This window comes from Staurois parvus, unplaced genomic scaffold (assembly GCF_062004578.1).
Source record: "Staurois parvus isolate SC_StPar_1 unplaced genomic scaffold, SC_StPar_1.0 ptg002391l, whole genome shotgun sequence".
NCBI lineage: Eukaryota > Metazoa > Chordata > Amphibia > Anura > Ranidae > Staurois > Staurois parvus.
In genome coordinates this window covers 150,001-163,875 of record NW_028320187.1, presented here as the reverse complement: position 1 = coordinate 163,875, position 13,875 = coordinate 150,001, and the positions used below count along the sequence as shown (strand labels likewise).

The following is a 13,875-nucleotide window of genomic DNA, read 5'->3' as shown; positions in this document are numbered from 1 at the left end:
CTGGACAAGTGTGGCTAGCAGAAGGTTTAACAGGGTAACATGGGAATGAGAATGATCAATATATGATATAGTATATATAGTTATATACGCCTACAGTTTACCGTACGCCATGATCTCACCCACCAATGCTGACACAGCTTGGATGAAGGTCAGAATACCAGCCAGAGGACGCCGCTCCTGCCGCTCAAAAAATAAACATCATTCAGCAGTCACAGCGTTGGAATTGGGAAAATATCTTCAATTTGTTAGCTTTCCAATTTTTTTAACTCTGCCATGGCCGGTCCTAAGCCCGTGCTGCGAAAAGAGGAAGGTTGGGTGCTGGGACTGTAAACCAGATCTGTAAAAAAAAGTGCCGCTATGTTTCGAGTGAAAGGAAGACGTTCACTGCACCTGGGACTGGACAAGTGTGGCTAGCAGAAGGTTTAACAGGGTAACATGGGAATGAGACTGATCATTATATGATATAGTATATATAGTTATATACGCCTACAGTTTACCGTACGCCATGATCTCACCCACCAATGCTGACACAGCTTGGATGAAGGTCAGAATACCAGCCAGAGGACGCCGCTCCTGCCGCTCAAAAAAGAAATATCATTCAGCAGTCACAGCGTTTAAATTGGGAAAATATCTTCAATTTGTTAGCTTTCCATTTTTTAACTCTGCCATGGCCGGTCCTAAGCCCGTGCTGCGAAAAGAGGAAGGTTGGGTGCTGGGACTGTAAACCAGCCCTGTAAAATAAAGTGCCGCTATGTTTCGAGTGAAAGGAAGACGTTCACTGCACCTGGGACTGGACAAGTGTGGCTAGCAGAAGGTTTAACAGGGTAACATGGGAATGAGAATGATCAATATATGATATAGTATATATAGTTATATACGCCTACAGTTTACCGTACGCCATGATCTCACCCACCAATGCTGACACAGCTTGGATGAAGGTCAGAATACCAGCCAGAGGACGCTGCTCCTGCCGCTCAAAAAGAAACATCATTCAGCAGTCACAGCGTTGGAATTGGGAAAATATCTTCAATTTGTTAGCTTTCCATTTTTTTAACTCTGCCAGGGCCGGTCCTAAGCCCGTGCTGCGAAAAGAGGAAGGTTGGGTGCTGGGACTGTAAACCAGCCCTGTAAAAAAAAAGTGCCGCTATGTTTCGAGTGAAAGGAAGACGTTCACTGCACCTGGGACTGGACAAGTGTGGCTAGCAGAAGGTTTAACAGGGTAACATGGGAATGAGACTGATCATTATATGATATAGTATATATAGTTATATACGCCTACAGTTTACCGTACGCCATGATCTCACCCACCAATGCTGACACAGCTTGGATGAAGGTCAGAATACCAGCCAGAGGACGCCGCTCCTGCCGCTCAAAAAAGAAACATCATTCAGCAGTCACAGCGTTGGAATTGGGAAAATATCTTCAATTTGTTAGCTTTCCATTTTTTAACTCTGCCATGGCCGATCCTAAGCCCGTGCTGCGAAAAGAGGAAGGTTGGGTGCTGGGACAGTAAACCAGCCCTGTAAAAAAAAGTGCCGCTATGTTTCGAGTGAAAGGAAGACGTTCACTGCACCTGGGACTGGACAAGTGTGGCTAGCAGAAGGTTTAACAGGGTAACATGGGAATGAGACTGATCATTATATGATATAGTATATATAGTTATATACGCCTACAGTTTACCGCACGCCATGATCTCACCCACCAATGCTGACACAGCTTGGATGAAGGTCAGAATACCAGCCAGAGGACGCCGCTCCTGCCGCTCAAAAAAGAAACATCATTCAGCAGTCACAGCGTTGGAATTGGGAAAATATCTTCAATTTGTTAGCTTTCCATTTTTTTTAACTCTGCCATGGCCGGTCCTAAGCCCGTGCTGCAAAAAGAGGAAGGTTGGGTACTGGGACAGTAAACCAGCCCTGTAAAAAAAAGTGCCGCTATGTTTCGAGTGAAAGGAAGACGTTCACTGCACCTGGGACTGGACAAGTGTGGCTAGCAGAAGGTTTAACAGGGTAACATGGGAATGAGACTGATCATTATATGATATAGTATATATAGTTATATACGCCTACAGTTTACCGTACGCCATGATCTCACCCACCAATGCTGACACAGCTTGGATGAAGATCAGAATACCAGCCAGAGGACGCCGCTCCTGCCGCTCAAAAAGAAACATCATTCAGCAGTCACAGCGTTGGAATTGGGAAAATATCTTCAATTTGTTAGCTTTCCATTTTTTTAACTCTGCCATGGCCGGTCCTAAGCCCGTGCTGCGAAAAGAGGAAGGTTGGGTGCTAGGACAGTAAACCAGCCCTGTAAAAAAAATGCCGCTATGTTTCGAGTGAAAGGAAGACGTTCACTGCACCTGGGACTGGACAAGTGTGGCTAGCAGAAGGTTTAACAGGGTAACATGGGAATGAGACTGATCATTATATGATATAGTATATATAGTTATATACGCCTACAGTTTACCGTACGCCATGATCTCACCCACCAATGCTGACACAGCTTGGATGAAGGTCAGAATACCAGCCAGAGGACGCCGCTCCTGCCGCTCAAAAAAGAAACATCATTCAGCAGTCACAGCGTTGGAATTGGGAAAATATCTTCAATTTGTTAGCTTTCCATTTTTTTTAACTCTGCCATGGCCGGTCCTAAGCCCGTGCTGCAAAAAGAGGAAGGTTGGGTACTGGGACAGTAAACCAGCCCTGTAAAAAAAAGTGCCGCTATGTTTCGAGTGAAAGGAAGACGTTCACTGCACCTGGGACTGGACAAGTGTGGCTAGCAGAAGGTTTAACAGGGTAACATGGGAATGAGACTGATCATTATATGATATAGTATATATAGATATATACGCCTACAGTTTACCGTACGCCATGATCTCACCCACCAATGCTGACACAGCTTGGATGAAGATCAGAATACCAGCCAGAGGACGCCGCTCCTGCCGCTCAAAAAGAAACATCATTCAGCAGTCACAGCGTTGGAATTGGGAAAATATCTTCAATTTGTTAGCTTTCCATTTTTTTAACTCTGCCATGGCCGGTCCTAAGCCCGTGCTGCGAAAAGAGGAAGGTTGGGTGCTAGGACAGTAAACCAGCCCTGTAAAAAAAATGCCGCTATGTTTCGAGTGAAAGGAAGACGTTCACTGCACCTGGGACTGGACAAGTGTGGCTAGCAGAAGGTTTAACAGGGTAACATGGGAATGAGACTGATCATTATATGATATAGTATATATAGTTATATACGCCTACAGTTTACCGTACGCCATGATCTCACCCACCAATGCTGACACAGCTTGGATGAAGGTCAGAATACCAGCCAGAGGACGCCGCTCCTGCCGCTCAAAAAGAAACATCATTCAGCAGTCACAGCGTTGGAATTGGGAAAATATCTTCAATTTGTTAGCTTTCCATTTTTTAACTCTGCCATGGCCGATCCTAAGCCCGTGCTGCGAAAAGAGGAAGGTTGGGTGCTGGGACAGTAAACCAGCCCTGTAAAAAAAAGTGCCGCTATGTTTCGAGTGAAAGGAAGACGTTCACTGCACCTGGGACTGGACAAGTGTGGCTAGCAGAAGGTTTAACAGGGTAACATGGGAATGAGAATGATCAATATATGATATAGTATATACGCCTACAGTTTACCGTACGCCATGATCTCACCCACCAATGCTGACACAGCTTGGATGAAGGTCAGAATACCAGCCAGAGGACGCCGCTCCTGCCGCTCAAAAAGAAACATCATTCAGCAGTCACAGCGTTGGAATTGGGAAAATATCTTCAATTTGTTAGCTTTCCATTTTTTTAACTCTGCCATGGCCGGTCCTAAGCCCGTGCTGTGAAAAGAGGAAGGTTGGGTGCTGGGACAGTAAACCAGCCATGTAAAAAAAAGTGCCGCTATGTTTCGAGTGAAAGGAAGACGTTCACTGCACCTGGGACTGGACAAGTGTGGCTAGCAGAAGGTTTAACAGGGTAACATGGGAATGAGACTGATCATTATATGATATAGTATATATAGTTATATACGCCTACAGTTTACCGTACGCCATGATCTCACCCACCAATGCTGACACAGCTTGGATGAAGGTCAGAATACCAGCCAGAGGACGCCGCTCCTGCCGCTCAAAAAGAAACATCATTCAGCAGTCACAGCGTTGGAATTGGGAAAATATCTTCAATTTGTTAGCTTTCCATTTTTTTAACTCTGCCATGGCCGGTCCTAAGCCCGTGCTGCGAAAAGAGGAAGGTTGGGTACTGGGACTGTAAACCAGCCCTGTAAAAAAAAGTGCCGCTATGTTTCGAGTGAAAGGAAGACGTTCACTGCACCTGGGACTGGACAAGTGTGGCTAGCAGAAGGTTTAACAGGGTAACATGGGAATGAGACTGATCATTATATGTAGAGATGAGCGAAGTATTGAAAAATTTGATTCGGCTGATTCGGCGAATTCCAGTATGAAATTCGTTTCGATGCGAATTTCTTCGCTACGAAGATGGCTTATAAAAAGGGTTTCTAGGCTTCAGAGAGCCTTTAAATTAGTGCAGAACACTGTACCTTTAATTTAAATGCCCTTGGAGATCAGGAAGGAGAAGGAGAAGGATGAGAAGAAGGAGAAGGATGAGAAGAAGGAGAAGGAGAAGGATGAGAAGAAGGAGAAGGAGAAGGATGAGAAGATGGAGAAGGATGAGAAGATGGAGAAGGAGAAGGATGAGAAGAAGGAGAAGGAGAAGGATGAGGAGAAGGAGAAGGATGAGAAGAAGGAGAAGGAGAAGGATGAGAAGATGGAGAAGGAGAAGGATGAGAAGATGGAGAAGGAGAAGGATGAGAAGATGGAGAAGGAGAAGGATGAGAATAAGGAGAAGGAGAAGGATGAGAAGATGGAGAAGGATGAGAAGATGGAGAAGGAGAAGGATGAGAAGAAGGAGAAGGATGAGAAGAAGGAGAAGGATGAGAAGAAGGAGAAGGATGAGAAGAAGGAGAAGGAGAAGGATGAGGAGAAGGAGAAGGATGAGGAGAAGGAGAAGGATGAGAAGAAGGAGAAGGATGAGAAGAAGGAGAAGGATGAGAAGGATGAGAAGGATGAGAAGAAGGAGAAGGATGAGAAGAAGGAAAAGGAGAAGGATGAGAAGATGGAGAAGGAGAAGGATGAGAAGAAGGAGAAGGAGAAGGATGAGAAGAAGGAGAAGGAGAAGGATGAGAAGAAGGAAAAGGAGAAGGATGAGAAGACGGAGAAGGAGAAGGATGAGAAGAAGGAGAAGGAGAAGGATGAGAAGAAGGAGAAGGAGAAGGATGAGAAGAAGGAGAAGGATGAGAAGAAGGATGAGAAGAAGGAGAAGGATGAGAAGAAGGAGAAGGATGAGAAGAAGGAGAAGGATGAAAAGAAGGAGAAGGATGAGAAGAAGGACAGTTCTGTGACAGTTTCTGTCTATTTCTGACAGTTCTGGGACATTCACTCCATACAGCGGTTTCAACCGTTGTATGGAGGGAATGTCCCAGAACTGTCAGAAATAGACTATTTCTGACAGTTCTGGGACATTCACTCCATACAGCGGTTTCAACCGCTGTATGGAGGGAATGTCATAGAACTGTCAGAAATAGACTATTTCTAACAGTTCTGGGACATTCCTTCCATACAGCGGTTGAAACATTGTATCTATTTGTTTCCATAAATGGATCCATTTATGGAAACAAATAGATACAATGTTTCAACCGCTGTATGGAAGGAATGTCCCAGAACTGTCATAAATAGTCTATTTCTGACAGTTCTGGGACATTCCCTCCATACAGCGGTTGAAACCGCTGTTGAAACCGCTGTATGGAGTGAATGTCCCAGAACTGTCAGAAATAGACTATTTATGACAGTTCTGGGACATTCCTTCCATACAGCGGTTGAAACATTGTATCTATTTGTTTCCATAAATGGATCCATTTATGGAAACAAATAGATACAATGTTTCAACCGCTGTATGGAAGGAATGTCACAGAACTGTTAGAAATAGTCTATTTCTGACAGTTCTATGACATTCCCTCCATACAGCGGTTTTAACCGCTGTATGGAGTGAATGTCCCAGAACTGTCAGAAATAGTCTATTTCTGACAGTTATGGGACATTCACTCCATACAGCGGTTGAAACATTGTATCTATTTTTTTCCATAAATGACATTCTGCAAATACACTTAGAGGAGCGCTGCAGATACACATTTTGCCGGCTTGGAATTAATCTTATTTTCATCCTACTTCTTCTTCATCCTCATCCTTATAAGAAGAAGAAGAGGATGAGGATGAAGAAGAAGAAGTAGGCAAAAAGTGTATCTGCAGCGCTCCTCTAAGTGTATCTGCAGAATGTCATTTATGGAAAAAAATAGATACAATGTTTCAACCGCTGTATGGAGTGAATGTCCCATAACTGTCAGAAATACACTATTTCTGACAGTTCTGGGACATTCACTCCATACAGCGGTTTCAACCGCTGTATGGAGGGAATGTCATAGAACTGTCAGAAATAGACTATTTATGAAAGTTCTGGGACATTCCTTCCATACAGCGGTTGAAACATTGTATCTATTTGTTTCCATAAATGGATCCATTTATGGAAACAAATAGATACAATGTTTCAACCGCTGTATGGAAGGAATGTCCCAGAACTGTTAGAAATAGTCTATTTCTGACAGTTCTATGACATTCCTTCCATACAGCGGTTGAAACATTGTATCTATTTTTTTCCTCTTCTTCTTCATCCTCAGAAGAAGAGGATGAGGATAAGGATGAAGAAGAAGAAGAAGAAGAAGAAGAAGAAGTAGGATGAAAAGAAGAAGAATTCCAAACCGGCAAAAAGTGTATGTGCAGAGTTCCTCTATTTCTGACAGTTCTCTGACAGCTTCTTCACATGTACAGCGGTTGAAACATCTGTATCCTAAATGGAAACTAATAGATACAATGTTTCAACCGCTAAACATGTGTTCCTTCTGTCAGAGAACTGTCAGAAATAGCGGAGCTCACTGCAGGGACACTTTTGCCGGCTGATCGGGAAATGTTCGATTCGCGCACCCGAAGTAGGCAAAATTTCGGATTCGACGCGAATCGAATATTTCCTGAAATTCGACTCGAATTCCGGTTCGCCTGGTTCGATTCGCTCATCTCTAGTAGTTATGTCAAGGTTATTAGAAGTGACTTACTATTACATTACGTATTTTAATGGTATTTGTGTATATTTAGTATACGTTTCTAACATTGATACATTTACGTCATTAGCTTATAATATTGGTACATCAGCATACATATGTTCCTGTCCATCAAACATCATATGTATAGCATCCTTTCCTTATATGAAATGGCTTTGCTAAGCAGTAATACTTTCCATAGAAGGTATTAAGATCACTAACTATGACGTACATTTGCCTCATAAAAGACCATCGGAGAACGGACAGAGGGACACTCTCTCACACACACACACACTTACACGCTACATGACTATTGCATACACACGTCTGAGAAGCTGCAACAGGTGCATACTGAGATCACTTCCGGCTACAATATAGTCACATCCGGCTTCTCCTTCTTCACAAAGTCATTGAGAAGGACAGCATGGAGTATTGCACATGGCAAGGACAGAACAGCCATGACAGATAATGGTGACTTTGTTTTAAACGTTTGCTTGTCATTTTTACATTAGTTTAATCTACATGGAACTGTTCATAATACGCTTTACATTGTTTATTTGACACCATTGTGTGATAGAATAAAATCACACCTCATTTTTTATTTCAATGGCTCTTTCATTCATAATCGCCTCAAGACACTAGAAGAAGTATTATATGTGTCTAAAAATCCAACATTTTGGTGAGCCAGCCACCGCCGAGTTTTCCCATGCCTCGCTAAGGGGGAAAACGCACGATTCTGTGATTGTCAAGTCTTGGAAAAAACACGGTGCAAAGAACCTAGCAGAACAGGCGATTAAACAGACGTGGACGAGAATTCCAGTGACTGAGCCGGGTCAAACGAGAAAATCTTCTGATTACGGTGAGTAACAATTATGGAATTTATTGATGACTTAGTTAATGAAAGCAAGTTAGAATTTAAAGATGTTTCTTTATATCCTGAAGACAGTCAGCTATGGCACTATATGTATAACGAATGTTTACAGGCCAATATTCAGATAGATAAATCTAGATTTACTGTGCACAGACAGCGTAAGAAGATATCTAACATCTTAAATTTAGTAAGAATATTCAACAAAATGATTTTGAATGTTGATTTACCTGTTAAAAAAGCTTGTACATTAAAACAGACAGAATGTAACACTGTACAGAATACAGAAAAGCATGAAAATTTGTCTCAAGATGCTCCTAGTTGCCCAAACTGTGACATTTTTTGTAATTACGTAGAGAATCTTGAGGAACAAATTGACTTAAAGACAAATCTTTTGTTAAGACTGCAGAATGACAGTAAACAGGTTGCCATGATAAACACAGATGACAAACAGAGTGATTCAAAATCAGAGCCACGGCTGTCCGATATCTCTGAAAGTTCAGATATTGACTCCGATGACGAAACACAAATTAAACATAAAGAATTGTTATGTAAAACTGCAAAACTTAAGTTGCAAATACATAATCAATTAATGAAAGTTTTAAAAGACATCCCTGCTTATGATCCAGATAAAGATATCTACAGCAACATGGAAATATATGAAATGCATGTCAAATGCCATCAGATTTCAGATCATGACATAAATTATTTATTTCCGATGTGGCTATCAATTAAATTTATGTCTCGCATTAAAAATTCTGTTGTTAACGATAAAGATCAGAAAAAACATAATGACGCGACAGACAGACTGCGACAATTTTTGTTATGTTCAACAGGTGAAGACGAACCTTCTGTAGAAATGCTAGACTTACTTCAGACTACTGCTGACGAAGACCCTTTTGAATTTAAAAATAAGTTTTCCAAAGCATATAAAATTATATTTGGAGTAGAAAATGAGGAAGACTCAGCTATGATCAAAGCTTTTGTAAAGAAATTCACGTATTTAGACCCAGTAACCATTGTCATAGCAGAGGAAAAACAAAATTTGAATGATATAGTAAGTTTCATTGATAGAATCCGGAGAACATTGAAAAATAGCAATATCACTTATGAGGTAGCTGCGCTTCAAAGTGACAAAAACAGTCAGACTACAGTTATGCCAGAAACTACAGGTCCCAGTAAGAATGACAACGACAGATGCAAGCAAGTGAGCCATAATGAGGATACCACATGTTTTCACTGTCATAAACAAGGTCATATCAGACGCCATTGTTGGAAGTTTAAATTTGACTCACAAATAAAGAAACTGGAAATAAAAAGTGAAAAAGCAGCTTTTGTGCAACCTGCTGTGTTGTCTAATGATAAAAATTTAACTGAATTGCTTTATGCTTCAACAGTTAAACAAATTCATACTTTGAATAGAAACAACTGTTCTGACAACATGGTGAGAAGGGCTGTCACTGACAGAAATGGTTTATTACCAGTTCCAAAAATAGAATCACGTCCACATTCATCCCCGATATCGTTAGAATTTGTCGCTCCAATTGTATTGGGTGACAATGGAAGGCCTTTTATACATGGATTCCTAAATGGTAAAAAGATCAAATTCCTAATTGACAGCGGATCTGAGATTAATCTGACCAGAGAAAACATACCTGTGAAACCAAATTCACCCATGTGTAAAATAAAAGGTTTTAATAATACAGGTCATTCCACTGCTAGACAGGTGCCTAATGTAACATTTGAAATACCTGGGCTAGTGAAAACTAACATTGATATTTGGTATAGTAATGCCACCGAGAATATTCTTGGCATTGATTTTATCAATAAGCAAAAGTGGATTATTGATATTATGACCAAAGTTATTTGGAGGAATCCTTCTAGGCCCAAATCAATGTTAATGGATCCTTCTATATACAGTGATGTTGGTTTCAACTCTAAAATGTCTACAGCACAAAAATGGCCTGATACTGATGGTAATTGTGCTTTACAAGAATTGGTACAACGTTTTCCAAGTTTGTGGTCAAAGTTTAAAAATGACATAGGAACATTGAAAGATACAGAATTGAATATTGAGGGAAAAGATCCCATACCACTTAATCAATATGAATTACCACGAGAATCAATAGGACCACTTTCTGCCATTATTCAAGAGTTTGTACAACTTGGCATTTTAAAGAAAACACAATCAGTAGTAAATAACTGTATTTGGCCTATCAAAAATGCTGACAATTCATATTCTTTGTCAGTTGATTTCAGGACACTGAATAAACATATTACAAATAACAAAGCAGTTGTTCCTGATCATTCTAATATCAAGTTACATTTAAAGGCCGAATCCAAAGTGTTTTCTGTTTTGGAAATCGATAACAGTCATTTTTCGATCCCCATAGCTAAAAGTTGTCAGTACAAGTTAGCTTTTAAGTTTCAGAAAGAGACCTATGCATTCACTCGATTAGTAGCTGGTTTAGACATCAGTGATGGTGTAGTCCATGAATCCATAGCAAAATATCTATCACAATTTTCAAGGCCAGAATGCATTTTTCAGCATGTAAATACAATTATGCTGAGTACGCAGAATGTTAACGAACATATTACTCTTTTGTCTGAGTTATTTATGTTGTTACAGGATGCAAGCCTAAAATTAAACCCGGAAAGAGTTCAGTTGATGAAAAGTCAGGTGAAATGCTTTCACATGCACATTAGTCAAGGAAAGAGACAATTATTACATGAAACAGTCAGAGCAATCACTGCCTTTCCGGTTCCTACAACACATAAAGCATTGCAACAATTTTTGAAAAACATAAATCATTGTAAAGAGTTTATACATGGTTTTGCAGAGAAAGTTAAGCCATTATATCATCTTTTGAAGAGTAAAAATAACTTAGTTGACCAATGGGGTCCAAATGAGAATTATGCTTTAAAAGTGTTGAAAAAGGATTTGCAGAACGCGCCAACATTAGGTACAATTGAGGTTTGTTCCAATGCTCCTTTTGTTGTGAAAACTCAAGTATCTGATAATGCAATTTCAGTAACTTTGTCTCAATTAAAAGAAGGTAATGAGAGACTAATTAGTTACTTCTCCAGAAATTTATCACCATTGGAAAGAACTTTGACATCAGAGGCACAACAACTGTTGAGTTTCTTTTATGCAATCAAAGCTTCACAAAGCACAGTAAAGTCACATAGTATCATATTACAGTCTCCTGACAGTTCACTAAAAAGAATTCTTGAGGAAGATACATTCAGAGAATGTCGTGAAAGGTATCCTCAGTGGATAAGAGCACTGTTAGCCAAACACATTGTGATAGGTACAGCTGTATCAGACAAGTCTCTACCTCACATTCACAGCAACACATGTATTACTGAAGAACACTCTAACACCAGAATAATGACATCAGCACAGAAAACAGTTACGCATATTTCTAATATTATAGGGATGAGAACAAAGGCATAAACCTTTGTCATCTCTGGGGTGATACAAAACCTTTCTTTGTTTAGTAAAACAGGGTTTTGCGGTCATGACCTATGATGAAATATTGCGTCATGTCATACCTAAATTTCACACTACTTTTGTATTCTAGTTTCGGTAATTTTAGACAGGATTAGGACAGTATTTTGATTGATATATAGAAGTTTTCTGTAAAAGGAAATAGGAAGTAATGATACTTCACAATATGTGTTTCAAACTCATACACTGATTGTTCCATAATCTTTCATATTTGTTGAAATAGGTGCAAGAATAATGCAATGTTTGTGCCAAAGTAATGATACTGCATTTCTTTACAGAAATGACATCTAAAATCAAATATGAAGCGTAACAATCTCCTACAAGCCAACTTTAAGGAATTTGGACGTTAAAGAAGAGATCTTCATATGGGCAGAAGATTGAACAAGAGCTCAATACTTCACACTTGTGACTGATTTATCGCGTTCAACAAAAATGTTTCTACTTTACAGAACTTAAAGAAGATATTGTATAGACATTGCATGAAGAAAAGATTCATCAAGAGGAAATCTATTTATTAGTGATAAAACAATTTATTATTGAAAATATTGTTATAGGTCACATATACATTTTAATGATCCTTTTATTCCGATACTTACATCCATATTGGGATAATATTATTATTATTATTATTATTTTTTATTTTTTACATATTCATATACGGAATATTTTTTGGTTAAAACTTCATAGAGTTATTCCAGTTATTAGAATATCTTTTGTTAAAAGATACAAGAAACATATTACTCTTATAGGAATAATAGAAACTTATGACACAATTTAGAATGGAAAGTATATTTCCGGAGCCTTAAAATATTATACAAATATGAAAATATAATACATTAATTATTATTACATCATTTAATTATTATTAATTATTATTATTATTATTATTACTATATTATCATATATCAATTAACATTATGATTAAGAATTTTTAGGAAGAGAAACTGAGATAAGGTATAGAGTTTTGAAGGAAAGTTATTTTTGATTGGTCCAGTTATGAGGAATATATACGATCATTTGGTATAAGACGGTGTGTATGGGACATGAATGAAGTGTGCATTGATTAAGCATTAATTCTGAACTAATCATAATAAGGGGGACATGTTAAATCTAAATTATGATTCGGCACTTATATTGATGGCAAGCTTGCAAAATATTTGGTTTTTATGATTAGTCATAATTAATATTAATATGTGTAAGTGGTCTTTGACAAATGGTAGTATTTACTATTCTTCAATTATAGCTGAGACCAAAAGATATACAAGTTAAGCTGAAATAGTATATACCAGTTGAAAGTTGAGTAGACTATATTTAGATATATTTAGGCATAAAAGTATTTGGTAGTTATGTCAAGGTTATTAGAAGTGACTTACTATTACATTACGTATTTTAATGGTATTTGTGTATATTTAGTATACGTTTCTAACATTGATACATTTACGTCATTAGCTTATAATATTGGTACATCAGCATACATATGTTCCTGTCCATCAAACATCATATGTATAGCATCCTTTCCTTATATGAAATGGCTTTGCTAAGCAGTAATACTTTCCATAGAAGGTATTAAGATCACTAACTATGACGTACATTTGCCTCATAAAAGACCATTGGAGAACGGACAGAGGGACACTCTCTCACACACACACACACTTACACGCTACATGACTATTGCATACACACGTCTGAGAAGCTGCAACAGGTGCATACTGAGATCACTTCCGGCTACAATATAGTCACATCCGGCTTCTCCTTCTTCACAGTCATTGAGAAGGACAGCATGGAGTATTGCACATGGCAAGGACAGAACAGCCATGACAGATAATGGTGACTTTGTTTTAAACGTTTGCTTGTCATTTTTACAGTAGTTTAATCTACATGGAACTGTTCATAATACGCTTTACATTGTTTATTTGACACCATTGTGTGATAGAATAAAATCAAACCTCATTTTTTATTTCAATGGCTCTTTCATTCATAATCGCCTCAAGACACTAGAAGAAGTATTATATGTGTCTAAAAATCCAACACACAGCTTGGATGAAGGTCAGAATACCAGCCAGAGGACGCCGCTCCTGCCGCTCAAAAAAGAAACATCATTCAGCAGTCACAGCGTTGGAATTGGGAAAATATCTTCAATTTGTTAGCTCTCCATTTGTTTTTAATAGAGATGAGCGAATCGAACCAGGCGAACCGGAATTCGAGTCGAATTTCAGGAAATATTCGATTCGCGTCAAATCCGAAATTTTGCCTACTTCGGGTGCGTGAATCGAATATTTCCCGATCAGCCGGCAAAAGTGTCCCTGCAGTGAGCTCCGCTATTTCTGACAGTTCTCTGACA

General features: G+C 39.1%; 1 long non-coding RNA gene across 1 annotated transcript; it reads left to right on the top strand.

The window, feature by feature from the left end:
- Positions 1-7,595: 7,595 nt before the first annotated feature.
- On the top strand, positions 7,596-12,092 carry LOC149431136 (uncharacterized). The gene is made up of 2 exons (XR_016309372.1): positions 7,596-8,014; positions 11,813-12,092. It is a non-coding gene; the product is annotated as an uncharacterized LOC149431136 (long non-coding RNA).
- Positions 12,093-13,875: the final 1,783 nt, after the last annotated feature.